The following is a 13398-nucleotide window of genomic DNA, read 5'->3' on the forward strand; positions in this document are numbered from 1 at the left end:
GCATGGTCTCCGGATAGCAGTCTCCATGGGCATTCAACGCCTAGAGGTGCGTGGGGATTCGAACCTCACAATATCTCAAATAAATGGAGACTTTGACGCCAAGGACCCAAAAATAGCGGCTTACCGCAACGCCGTCCTCAAAATGTCAGCCCGGTTCGAGGGGCTCGAATTCCACCATGTGGTCCGAGAAAACAATCAAGCTGCGGACATCCTCGCCCGCATCGGCGCTAAGCGCGACCCTGTCCCACCCAATATCTTCTTGGAAAGGTTGTTTAAGCCATCCGTGGTATGGGAAGGAGAGACTGGCAACAATAGTCCGGACTTGGCCACAACATCAAATACCGAACACTCTGACGTAATCAGAGGCTCTGCCACCAAAACAACACCCTCCGCCCACGTGATTATGGCTGTCATCGCCCCGTGGACAGAACCCTTCCTGGCCTACCTAACTAGGCAGGAACTACCTGAGGACCCAAATGAGGCACGTTGCATTGTGCGGCAGTCTAAAGCCTACAAGGTCCACGAGGGAGAGCTTTATAAGAAAAGCGCTACCGGAGTCCTTCAAAGGTGCATCTCCGAAGAGGAAGGACGGCAACTTTTGGCAGAAATTCATGCTGGACTTGGCGGCCACCACGCTGCAGCTCGGGCACTTGTAAGCAAGGCCTTCCGTACAGGTTTCTACTGGCCGACGGCCCGAGCAGACGCACAGGACCTCGTTCAACGTTGCGTCGATTGCCAGCTTTTTGCAAACCAAAGCCATATGCTGCCTACCGCTCTCCAAACAATCCCCATTACTTGGCCCTTTGCGGTCTGGGGGCTTGATATGGTCGGACCCCTCAAGGGGTAAGCCATAAGAAAAAAATACTTATTGGGCATGGTGGATAAATTCACCAAATGGATAGAAGCCAAACCAGTTAAAACGGCTGAATCTGGACCGGTGATAGACTTCATATCTGGGGTTGTACACCGTTATGGCGTCCCCCACAGCATCATCACCGATAACGGCTCGAACTTTACAGCCGACGAGGTAAAACTTTGGTGCAGCAACATGGGCATTAAGCTCGATTATGCTTCTGTCTATCACCCGCAAACTAACAATCAAGTCGAGCGAGCAAATTGTCTTATCATGAGCGGCATTAAACCCAGATTAGTGCGATCCTTGAAGGAATCCAATACGCACTGGGTAGAGGAGCTCGACTCCGTACTATGGGGGCTGCGGACCACGCCGAATCGCACTACCGGATACACACCGTTCTTTATGGTGTACGGCGCAGAGGCGGTACTGCCCTGCGACATAATTCATGACTCGCCTCGAGTGCGCATGTACGAAGAGAAAGAAGCCGAGCTTGATCGGCAGGACAGTTTGGACGCCCTGGAGGAGGAGCGTGACGTGACAAAAGCCCGTTCCGCATTCTATCAGCAATAGGCTCGAAGGTATCAAAGCAGAGAAGTACGGGCCAAAACTTATAACGTTGGCGAACTCGTTCTACGCCTACCGGAGAAGAAAAAGAACAAGCTCAAACCCAAATGGCAAGGTCCCTTCATTATCGACCAAGTTCTGACCGGTGGAGCGTATCGTCTACGGGATGCATCGAACAATCGACTCGAGCCAAACCCATGGAACGCAGCCAGACTCCGAAGGTTCTACGCCTAGTGCCGGACTCTATGTTCGTCTCCTTGCCTCCGTCAATTTTTTATATATCCGTTATCTGTCTTTTATTTCTTTCTTTCTTCCCTTTTTCTTCAATGCCTTAAAAGGCTAGAATGTGTCTTGACTACACAATCTTGACGCGCTAGCCGCGCTCATTATACCTGGGGGCTTCTTATACAAAAGCTTAATATAACTATTTTCCAGGCTCTATGCCCCACAAATGTGTTATTCTTCCACATGTACCTTTTTCGCCGTTATATGCATCGATATGACTTAAGTTTTGGCCAAGCTAGGTTGCCTGGCTCTTGTGTTTATGCCCTACGTTCCCGTTAATTCGGCTAGGGCATAAGGGGAGCACCTCTGCGATTGTTACTGCCGGGTCAGTCGGATGTGCACCTCAGACTGGGTGAAGCCGAAAGCTAGTGTTCTTAAGGGAATATTCAGTCGGTGAACAAAAGATGACCCTTATTTATTGTAATACATGCCCCCAGATGTTTATATCCTGCGTCTCTTTTCGCAGCTCGGACATGCACATTAGGGCATGCGTACCCAGGGAAAGGAACCCTTAACGTAACTATTCTCCATAGAAGATGTTTCTTACTATCCATGTAATATAACATAGCTAGTTGGGTACTTGTCTGTTCAAGCACTTATGACTCCTACGCCAAGTTTCCACGCGTACCACGGTTTTTTATAACTGAGCGGGTATTCAGATACACTCCGGACTGTCGGGTCCAGAGGTCGAAGTGAAAAGGTCCGCCATGACAAATGATTTACAATCCGGCTAGGGACAATACATGTCACTTGAAGTACACAGTCACTTAGACTGACTAAATTCTTCTTCTATACCATCCAACAGGCTGTCTAGCCTACAATCCTGTTGGGAATACTTTGCGGCTAATTCTACTTGGTCATACACCAAACTAACGGGGATCTCTTTCCCATCAGGCCCCACAGGTCCGACCTCGGCCATGTGGTTCGGGTCAGCCTTGGTATATCGCGTCTTCACCATGGCCCAGGCTTCCATCGCACCTTGTCGGCAGGCTGATATCTTCCATAATCGGAAGCGCCGCCGCGCTCCCTTGAGCTTCTCTATAAGCTCCCCCAGGCCTCCTGGCGGGGAGGCGGATGGCCACAAGGCTTGGGCAATGCCCTGCATCACCTGCCGAACTTGTTTGTGCAGTTGTGAGAGCTCTGGCAGAAGATCACCCGCAGACCCGGGCATCTCCTCCGCGGGACGACCCGTCAGCATACCTGCAGACATAACTCTGTTAGCCGGTTTCTTCACCGAACTCTTTAAAAAGTTCGTTCAAGCACTTAATGAAAATGCTGCGTCGAAGCCGCTTATTCTCCTTTATGGAGTCAGCAAGCTGGGCTCGAACATCTTTCAGTTCCACGCCCAGCTGGATATTGGCGTCTTGGAGATGGTTTTTCTCCCGCCTAACCCGTGTAAGCACGCGCTCGCCAGCCTTTAGCTGTCGTTGAGCATGCGGCTCATCCCCTATCATGATCTCCGGATTCACTCCGGAGTCATCTTCAGAATCTATTGTTAGATTTGCATGCATGCCGCAGACTACCTGGTACCTTTCATTCTTTGCAATAGAAATAAGTGTTACCAGGCGGGGCCTTCTCGGACTCCTTTACTGCGGCAATTGCGGCCTGAAGCTGGGCTTTGCACTCCTCCAGCTCTTGAGACAACCGGGTATTCTTCTCCGTAAGAACCTATGCAAACAATGATCCTTAAATCAGTTGTGCCAATTGTTTCAAGTCTCAAGGGCTACTGATATACATAATTATTAGATTTTCTTACCCGTATATCCTTTACATACTGGTATGTGGCTCTGGCAAGACCATTTTGAGCAGCTCGGATGTACGCGTCTCCTGAGTTGAAGGCATCGAACGCCTCTTGGGAGAAACAAGCGTCACGGAGTACGGCCCGGCGACGCCTGTGATTCATGGCGCTCTCCACTTCAGAATTTGTAGCGGATAGCCTATTCGCATCCTCTGTAGGAGGAACATCCGGCGTTCGCCTCATGTTAGCGTCCGCCTCTATGTCCGGCTCTGGAGCCCGACTGGTGGAGGCGTGACCGGCAACCTCTCCGGATATAGTCCGGCGAGCATTTTTCCTACTAGGAAGCATGGGCGTTATTATGTTTTAAAAGACGACCACCACGGAGCGGGGTTCTCTTTCATACCTCTGCGACGGCGTCTCAGTCCTGACCGCCTTCGTTTTAAGCCTACCCGGCTTCGGTGCCCCTTGTTGGTGAGTCACTGCGGGTTCGGCATGGCGTCCCGAGGGCCTTCCCTGTAAGACACCATATGTGTGCGGTAGGTGAAGTGCAGAAAAGGGGATCCTTCTCGGAAGTTGGGACTCCGATTTTACTTACATGCGATGCAGGGAGTAGCCCAGGATAATCGGCTATGATGGCCACCATGGCATCATCGCAGCTCAATTGATAGAACGTCCTGTCAATCAGCTCCACAAATGTGTCCGTATCCTCTTCAAGTCCGGGGTCGAGGGCCCGGTTGTGGAGGCGGGCTGTGGACCTCCCTTACAGCTTTTCGCAGTTCCTGTTATGAAACAGCAAGGCAAATACTTATGACGAAGAATGCGGGAAGGTTGGGAGTAAAAAGTGACAGCTCACCCAGCTTGGAGGGTTGTACATGGAGAATCCATCCCGTGGCTTTATACGGATGAACTCCTCTTCCTCTCCTTTGTACAAATCGGACAGAATTTTTGCTAGAGCAGCGACTGAGTCCGGTCCCTTACGACCGCAGCGGGTGGCATCGTCTTCTCCGTTGAAGTGACACATGGGTTGCCCCCGATATTGAAGTGGTTGTACCCCATGCATTATACATATTGACATAACCTCAATAACTGTCAATCCTGACTGGGCCAGCGTCTGTATCCGACTCATCAGGTAGAGGACTTCCCCGTTATCTTCCTCCTGAGGGCTCCGAGGGCGCCAGTTGCGGCGTTTCTTCAAGGGAGCATTGTCGAACTCAGGAAGGCCCATCCGAATAGGGTCCGGAAGGGGGACGTCCTCCATATAAAACCACTCCGAAGGCCAGTCCTCGGATGTCTTCTTCGGACTACCGGACAGGTATCCGGTTCCGGCGATGCGCCATATTTTGGCTCCGCCCACTTGGTATATTGGCCCCTCCTGTGTACGGGGTACAAGGCAGAATAGCCTCTTCCATAGCTCGAAATGAGCTTCGCAGCCCAGAAATAGCTCGCAAAAGGGCGACATAGCCAGCGATGTGTAATATGGAGGCGGGAGTGAAATTATGCAGCTAGAGGCCATAGAACTCCAGGAGCCCGTGGAGGAACGGATGAATTGGGAATCCAAGCCCTCTTAATAAGTAAGGGACAAGGCATACCCGCTCCCCCATGGATGGGTTGGGAAAGCTCTCCGCTTGCTCCCCGCTATTGTAGGTGGCGAGCCCGGCTCGAACGGGGACCATATACGCTGGAGGGAGAAATCCCTGGGTCTGTAACTCTACTAATTGGCTGTGGGGGACGGAACACTTCTTCCAATTACCAGGCTTAGGGCTACGGGAGCGAGAGGAGGAGTTGCGATGGCCGGCCATGTTGGAATGGATTTTTTCCGGGCGCGCTCCGATGGATACTCGCTGTGGGAGGATGGTGTGATCTGGATCTGAGAATCCCCGTCTCTTTAATAGACGATTTACTCGCATGGCTAGGGTGGCAAATGTAAAAATGCCCTGGCTTCTCGCATTCGCTCGACACGTGGAAGATAGCCATTATTAGGCGCGGAAGCCAAGGAGTGCAACATTTATGGGAAGCCGGACACTACTCAACAGGTACTCAGAATTTGGAGAAGAACCCGCCTTGCAATGCCAAAGACAATCTGCGGGCCGGACTCATCGCCATTGAAGCCTGGTTCGGGGGCTACTGAGGGAGTCCTGGATTAGGGGGTCCTCGGACAGCCGAACTATATACTTTAGCCGGACTGTTGGATTATGAAGATACAAGATTGAAGACTTCGTCCCGTGTCTGGATGGAACTCTCCTTGGCGTGGAAGGCAAGCTTGGCAATACGGATATGTAGATCTCCTCCCTTGTAACCGACTCTGTGTAACCCTAGCCCCCTCCGGTGTCTATATAAACCGGAGGGTTTAGTCCGTAGAACAACAACAATCATACCATAGGCTAGCTTCTAGGGTTTAGCCTCTACGATCTCGTGGTAGATCAACTCTTGTAATACTCATATCATCAAGATCAATCAAGTAGGAAGTAGGGTATTACCTCCATCGAGAGGGCCCGAACCTGGGTAAACATCGTGTCCCCCGCCTCCTGTTACCATCTGCCTTAGACGCAAAGTTCGGGACCCCCTACCCGAGATCCGCCGGTTTTGACACCGACACCTGGCTCGGATGCTACTGTTAGGGAACGTAGTAATTTCAAAAATGTTCCTACGCACACGCAAGATCATGGTGAAGCATAGCAACGAGAGGGGAGAGTGTCGTCCACGTACCCTCGTAGACCGTTAAGCGGAAACGTTATGACAACGCGGTTGATGTAGTCGTACGTCTTCATGATCGACCGATCCTCAGTACCGAACGTACGGCACCTCCGCGTTCCGCATAGGTTCAGCTCGATGACGTCCCGCGAACTCACGATCCAGTAGAGCTCGAGGGAGAGTTTCGTCTGAAGGAAATATGCCCTACAGGCAATAATAAAGTATTATTTATTTCCTTATATCATGATAAATGTTTATTATTCATGCTAGAATTGTATTAACCGGAAACATAATACATGTGTGAATACATAGATAAACAGAGTGTCACTAGTATGCCTCTACTTGACTAGCTCGTTAATCAAAGATGGTTATGTTTCCTAGCCATATACATGAGTTGTCATTTGATTAACGGGATCACTTCATTAGGAGAATGGCGTGATTGACTTGACCCATTCCGTTAGCTTAGCACTCGATCGTTTAGTATGTTGCTATTGCTTTCTTCATGACTTATACATGTTCCTATGACTATGAGATTATGCAACTCCCGTTTACCGGAGGAACACTTTGTGTGCTACCAAACGTCACAACGTAACTGGGTGATTATAAAGGTGCTCTACAGGTGTCTCCAAAGGTACTTGTTGGGTTGGCGTATTTCGAGATTAGGATTTGTCACTCCGATTGTCGGAGAGGTATCTCTGGGCCCACTCGGTAATGCACATCACTATAAGCCTTGCAAGCATTGTGACTAATGAGTTAGTTGCGGGATGATGTATTACGGAACGAGTAAAGAGACTTGCCGGTAACGAGATTGAACTAGGTATCGAGATACCGACGATCGAATCTCGGGCAAGTAACATACCGATGACAAAGGGTACAACGTATGTTGTTATGCGGTCTGACCGATAAAGATCTTCATAGAATATGTGGGAACCAATATGAGCATCCAGGTTCCGCTATTGGTTATTGACCGGAGAGGTGTCTCGGTCATGTCTACATAGTTCTCGAACCCGTAGGGTCCGCACGCTTAAAGTTACGATGACAGTTATATTATGAGTTTATATGTTTTGAGGTACCGAAGGTTGTTCGGAGTCCCAGATGTGATAACGGACATGACGAGGAGTCTCGAAATGGTCGAGACATAAAGATTGATATATTGGAAGCCTATGTTTGGACATCGGAAGTGTTCCGGGTGAAATCGGGATTTTTCCGGAGTACCGGGAGGTTACCGGAACCCCCCGGTAACTTAATGGGCCTTAGTGGGCCTAGATGGAAGAGAGGAGAGGAGGCCAGGGCAGGGCCGCGCCCCCCTTCCCCCCAGTCCGAATAGGACAAGGAAAGGGGGGCGGGGCCCCCCCTTCCTTCCTTCCCTCCACCTCTTCCCCCTTCCACTCCTAGTCCAACAAGGAAAACGGGGGGAGTCCTACTCCCGATAGGAGTATGACTCCTCCTAGGCGCGCCTCTCCTCCTTGGCCGGCGGCCTCCCCCTTGCTCCTTTATATACGGGGGCAGGGGGCACCGCTCAATACACAATTGATCAACGATCTTTTAGCCGTGTGCGGTGCCCCCCTCCACCATATTACACCTCGATAATATCGTAGCGGAGCTTAGGCGAAGCCCTGCGTCGGTAGAACATCATCATCTTCACCACGCCGTCGTGCTGACGAAACTCTCCCTCAACACTCGGCTAGATCGGAGTTCGAGGGACGTCATCGAGCTGAACGTGTGCTGAACTCGGAGGTGCCGTGCGTTCGATACTTGATCGGTCGGATCGTGAAGACGTACGACTACATCAACCGCGTTGTGTTAACGCTTCCGCTTTCGGTCTACGAGGGTACGTGGACAACACTCTCCCCTCTCGTTGCTATGCATCACCATGATCTTGCGTGTGCGTAGGAAATTTTTTGAAATTACTACGTTCCCCAACATCGTCAGCACGACGGCATGGTGACAATGTTGATGAAGCTACCGACGCAGGGCTTCACCTAAGCACCGCTGCGATATGACCGAGGTGGATTATTGTGGGGGGCACCGCACACGGCTGGGAGAGATCAATGATCAAGTTGTGTGTTCTGGGGTGCCCCCTGCCCCCGTATATAAAGGAGCAAGGGGGAGGCCAGCCGGCCCTATAGGGCGCGCCAGGAGGAGGAGTCCTCCTCCTAGTAGGAGTAGGACTCCCCTCTTTCCTACTCCTACTAGGAGGGGGAAAGGAAGGGGGAGAAGGAGAAGGAAAGGGGGCGCCCCCCCCCCTTCCTAGTCCAATTCGGACAAGAGGGGGAGGGGGCGCGCGGCCTGCCCTGGCCAGCCCCTCTCTCTCCACTAGGGCCCAACACGGCCCATTAACCCCCGGGGGTTTCCGGTAACCCCTCCGGCACTCCGGTAAATCCCGATTTCACCCGGAACTCTTCCGATGTCCAAATGTAGGCTTCCAATATATCAATATTTATGTATTGACCATTTCGAGACTCCTCGTCATGTCCGTGATCATATTCGGGACTCCGAACTACCTTCGGTACATCAAAACATATAAACTCATAATACCGATCGTCACAGAACTTTAAGCATGCGGACCCTACGGGTTCGAGAACTATGTAGACATGACCGAGACACGTCTCCTGTTAATAACCAATAGCGAAACCTGGATGATCATATTGGTTCCTACATATTCTACGAAGATCTTTATCGGTCAAACCGCATAACAACATACGTTGTTCCCTTTGTCATCGGTATGTTACTTGCTCAGATTCGATCGTGGGTATCTCAATACCTAGCTCAATCTCGTTACCGGCAAGTCTCTTTACTCGTTCCGTAATGCATCATCCCGCAACTAACTCATTAGTCACATTGCTTGCAAGGCTTATAGTGATGTGCATTACCGAGAGGGCCCAGCGATACCTCTCCGACAATCGGAGTCACAAATCCTATTCTTGATCTATGCCAACTCCACGAACACCATTGGAGACACCTGTAGAGCACCTTTATAATCACCCAGTTACGTTGTGACATTTGGTATCACACAAGGTGTTCCTACGGTATTCGAGAGTTACATAATCTCATAGTCATAGGAACATGTATAAGTCATGAAGAAAGCAATAGCAGTAAACTAAATGATCAAGTGCTAAGCTAACGGAATGGGTCAAGTCAATCACATCATTCTCCTAATGATGTGATCCCGTTAATCAAATGACAACTCATGTCTATGGTTAGGAAACTCAATCATCTTTGATCAACGAGCTAGTCAAGTAGAGGCATACAAGTGACACTATGTTTGTCTATGTATTCACACATGTATTATGTTTCCGGTTAATACAATTCTAGCATGAATAATAAACATTTATCATGATATGAGGAAATAAATAAGAACTTTATTATTGCCTCTAGGGCATATTTCCTTCACTATCTTCTTAGTCAGTAACATGTCCAATCCCCTTTCGACGTATTTATTTCATCAGTAAAATCTACGATTGGGAAACTGCATTAAATGCAGAAACATAGGACACTTATTTCCAGTTGTCAAGAAGCCAAGAACACATTGTGAACTAAATGGAAGTTCATTTTTTAAGTATGGATCAGTGAACCATGCGAAGAAATGAGCTCTAATTAATTTGAAATTGACATCCTAACTTTTGGGTTAGAAAAAAAGGGATACAATATATCATAGGCAAAATGACTTGCCAGAGAGGAAATATATGGAGTGGCTAAACTCTCTCAAAACCAGAGGAAGTTCAAACACATGTCCCCTATCGCATTTGTACTAAATATAATTATTTGCTTATACTCTTTCAAATAGTCGTATATCGTCAAAAGAGAATATCATAGCTCCCACTCCAATCCATGTCGAAAAGAAGTAATGCGAAAATGAAACTAAATTGAAGTAAGTAAAGCCTGATGAAAACAAAACTAATGCGCACCTAGACTGCACAATCTGGACATTGTTGTTTAACAAAGTCATACATCCTGGTCAAAATTTGAGGTAAATGTCGGAATGCAGGCCAGAAGATTAATCCAGTCCATGCACGCGATGTTTGACATTTTTGTTGCACTTTCCTTTTTCTCAAATAGACAGGGACCTCTTGGGTGTTTTGCTTACTGAACCAACAGGGCCTCTTCTTTTTGAAATAGACTAACACATTGGGTCTTTGCTTGTTGAACCAGCGCCCACTTAATTTTCAGCACAAATGGCCGTGCAGTTCACGCGGCCCTTACTTCGTCTAGTTCTACTCACTCAGCCAAATGGCCAAAGAGGAGCATCACACATGAATAAACCATACAAGTACTAAGGAGTGACCTGACCTGACATGCTTTATTTTATCAAATACCACTTCTCATGCCATGCTAACGAGCTCACTCTGCCAACTTCTGCCACTTCAAACTCTGGTGAGGAGTACAAATAAGTAGCCGACAGTGCCGCCGCCGCGACTGTGCCGAACGCGTTGTATTTCTGTGTGTGCACAACATAGTAAAAGTCTGAAATCTACTAGCGGTAAAATGAGATGACTGAACTTGATTTGGCCTTTTAGCTTCCATAATTTCTACTAGCGGCAAACATATGGAATGGACGAACTGAATTATCTTAATCAAGAACAGGGATGTCCAACTAGCTTTGATAAATACACTATTCCCATCCAACTACTTTTACTTTCTATAGGACTACAGCAGTTTCAGACAATTGCCAGGTTCTAACAGAATGTATCATAATATTACGACGGGTCGTGTAGAAAACCTGAATACAAATCATGTGCAGTAACAGATTTAATTTACCACTGTTAGAACCTGAATTTTGTTCAGAGGTTATTCAAACACAAGCAAAATGGGCTAAATCAAACGGATATCATCACCATCTTCTCTGTTAAGGCTGAAAAGAGATGAATCAACTGATCTACTCTGTCTACAAGATTACAACAGTTGCAGACAGCTCACACTAACACTTTCAGACTTCAACAGATTCAGATAACTGTTTTTCAGACTAGAACAATTTCAGTAAGCTGTTCTTCAGACCACAATAGTTTCAGTAAACGTCGTGTGTAACAAATTCAGTCAAAGATTCACCATTAGGAGATACGTATGTGCTTAGGAAGTTGGGGCATGGAGAGAGGCTCTCACCAGGGGTCCCGGCCAGGAAGACGATGATCTCAGGAACGTGCGAGATGGCTGGGATCGAAGACGGAGTAGTAGCACCAGACCTAGCAGAGAACCTTCACCGATGTGGCTCGAGCTCCTCCTAGGGTCGCTGCTGAACACATGGGGATGGAGGGCGGGGAGAAGACGGAGCTGCGCCAGCCACCGCACATGAAGATTATGAGGCGAATTGGATAGGAATGAGGCATGGAGCAGTGGTGGCGGCACTAACCTGAGCACAGGGAAGGCAGCGAAGGAAGGAGAGTGTGGGCGGCTGCGCGCGGATCTGGAGCTGCCTCTCCATCCGCACCACCCCGCATCTCTGCATCTCTCCGTCTCGACCTAGGGCCACCATCAACACCTTGATGCCATCCCTTCCTCCCCCTCATCTGCAACCACCAAGGCGGCCAGGCAGAATAGCACGCCTTGACGCCAAGACGAGAAGGTTTGAACGAGAGCGGGTCTCAGGAGGGCGCCTTCTCTGGTGGCCATAGATAGCGGAGCAAGGATGGTAGCGGCGCCTGTGGCGGCGCCGGCGGGAACCCTAGCTGCCAGTCGGGGTGGAAACAAGGATATGTGAGAGGAGGAAAAATAGTGCTCTCTGTCCCTCTCTTTTGTCCCCGCTCACGACGCGTTTTCTTTTCTCCCAGTGATCTCTTTTTGTCTCTAGCGGTCCCACGTGGCACGCGTGAGAAACTCCCTTTGATGCACACCTTATTGTTTTGGATTGGATGCAACCCTTATCTGGAGCTGTGGGGAGGTCCTAAATACGATGCAGCCCCTGAGTCACGAAATAAGGAGATCTCTTATACCATTCCACAAAGATTTCCACGGAAGGTTCAGTACTAGATGCTTTATGTACTCCATTTAGCGAATATATGGATTGTAATAAAACAGAAGTGTTGGCGGAGCATATTACTTTGTTGGTTGTCTAATACATGATCGAGCTAATATGATTATTCCACGAAGCCTGACTTAATTAAAAATTCATACTTTAAAGTAAATAACAGGAATTTTTAATTACTAAGGTAGATGTGGCGTGGGTGGCTTGGCGGCCTCCGTGCTGCTCCAGCCTCCTGTTTGGTGATGACGTGAAGGCCTACAAGTAGGTTTGCAGCCTCCATCACGGTGGGTCCTGCCTAAACTCTAGGTGGTCTAGAATCATGGTGTACTCTAGTTCTGTTGGAGGCCTCCGATTCCAGTCTCATCGTGGGAATTTCCTGACGGAGGGTGTGCGTCGGGCCTCCACCTGTCCGTTTGTTCATTCTGCGACCTCCTCCAGGTTGGCCTGTTCCACAAACATGGCTTCTAGGTAGCTGCCATGGACCATGATGACGTCGCGGGGGGCTGGCATCTCCATTTGCATGTAAGTGTAGTTTGGGATGACCATGAATTTGGCCAACGCCATTCTTTCGAGTACCACGTCGTACCCTGCGATGGCTGGGACCACCTCGAAGCCGATGAGCTTGCATTGAAAGTTATCGCTCCGTCCGAAAGCGGCCTCCAGTGTGATCTGGCCTATGGGTGCCACCTTGTTTCTAGGGATGATGCCACGAAACTCCGCCGTGGAAGGTCAGAGGGCCTCCAATGGTATGCCCATTTGTTGTAGTGTCCTTGTGTAAAGGATATTTATTTCGGAGCCCCGTCCATTAGCACCGTTAGACTACCCACAATGGGAGTAACATAGGTACTAACATCACACATATCTAGATGAAATAGATGATATGGCAAGTAATAAATGAAGAGAGGCATGTGGTAACATAGCTAGTTACTAGTGGTATGAGTAACATCACACATATCAATGCAAGATGAGTCTATAGTCTAATAAATAAAGTGTTGCATGTTACCACATATATGTTACTCCCCACTATAAAGGTAGTAACATAGACTAGTAACATAGGCATGTTACTACTCTAGGTTACTATCCATTGCGGCTAGTCTTAGGGAGACTGCAGCCCCCGACGAGCGGGTAGACGAGAGGTAGCATGCCTGCATTGACACGTATTCCCTCTATATATCCCTCCTCCCACCCCCACACAACTAAATTTATGAATCCCCATGACTTCTTGCACACACCATCTCTCTCTCTCTCAGACACATGGACTAGGTGTACAAAAGAGAAGAGGTGCACGTGCGCACTCGTTCCCAC

General features: G+C 48.9%; 1 long non-coding RNA gene across 1 annotated transcript; it reads right to left on the reverse strand.

Moving 5' to 3' along the window:
• Positions 1-10960: 10960 nt before the first annotated feature.
• Positions 10961-11857, reverse strand: LOC123494723 (uncharacterized). Its single transcript, XR_006666324.2, has 2 exons — positions 11482-11857; positions 10961-11402 (listed from the first exon to the last, which is right to left on the reverse strand). It is a non-coding gene; the product is annotated as an uncharacterized lncRNA (long non-coding RNA).
• Positions 11858-13398: the final 1541 nt, after the last annotated feature.

This window comes from Aegilops tauschii, chromosome 7 (genome assembly GCF_002575655.3).
Source record: "Aegilops tauschii subsp. strangulata cultivar AL8/78 chromosome 7, Aet v6.0, whole genome shotgun sequence".
In the NCBI taxonomy this organism is placed as follows: domain Eukaryota; kingdom Viridiplantae; phylum Streptophyta; class Magnoliopsida; order Poales; family Poaceae; genus Aegilops; species Aegilops tauschii.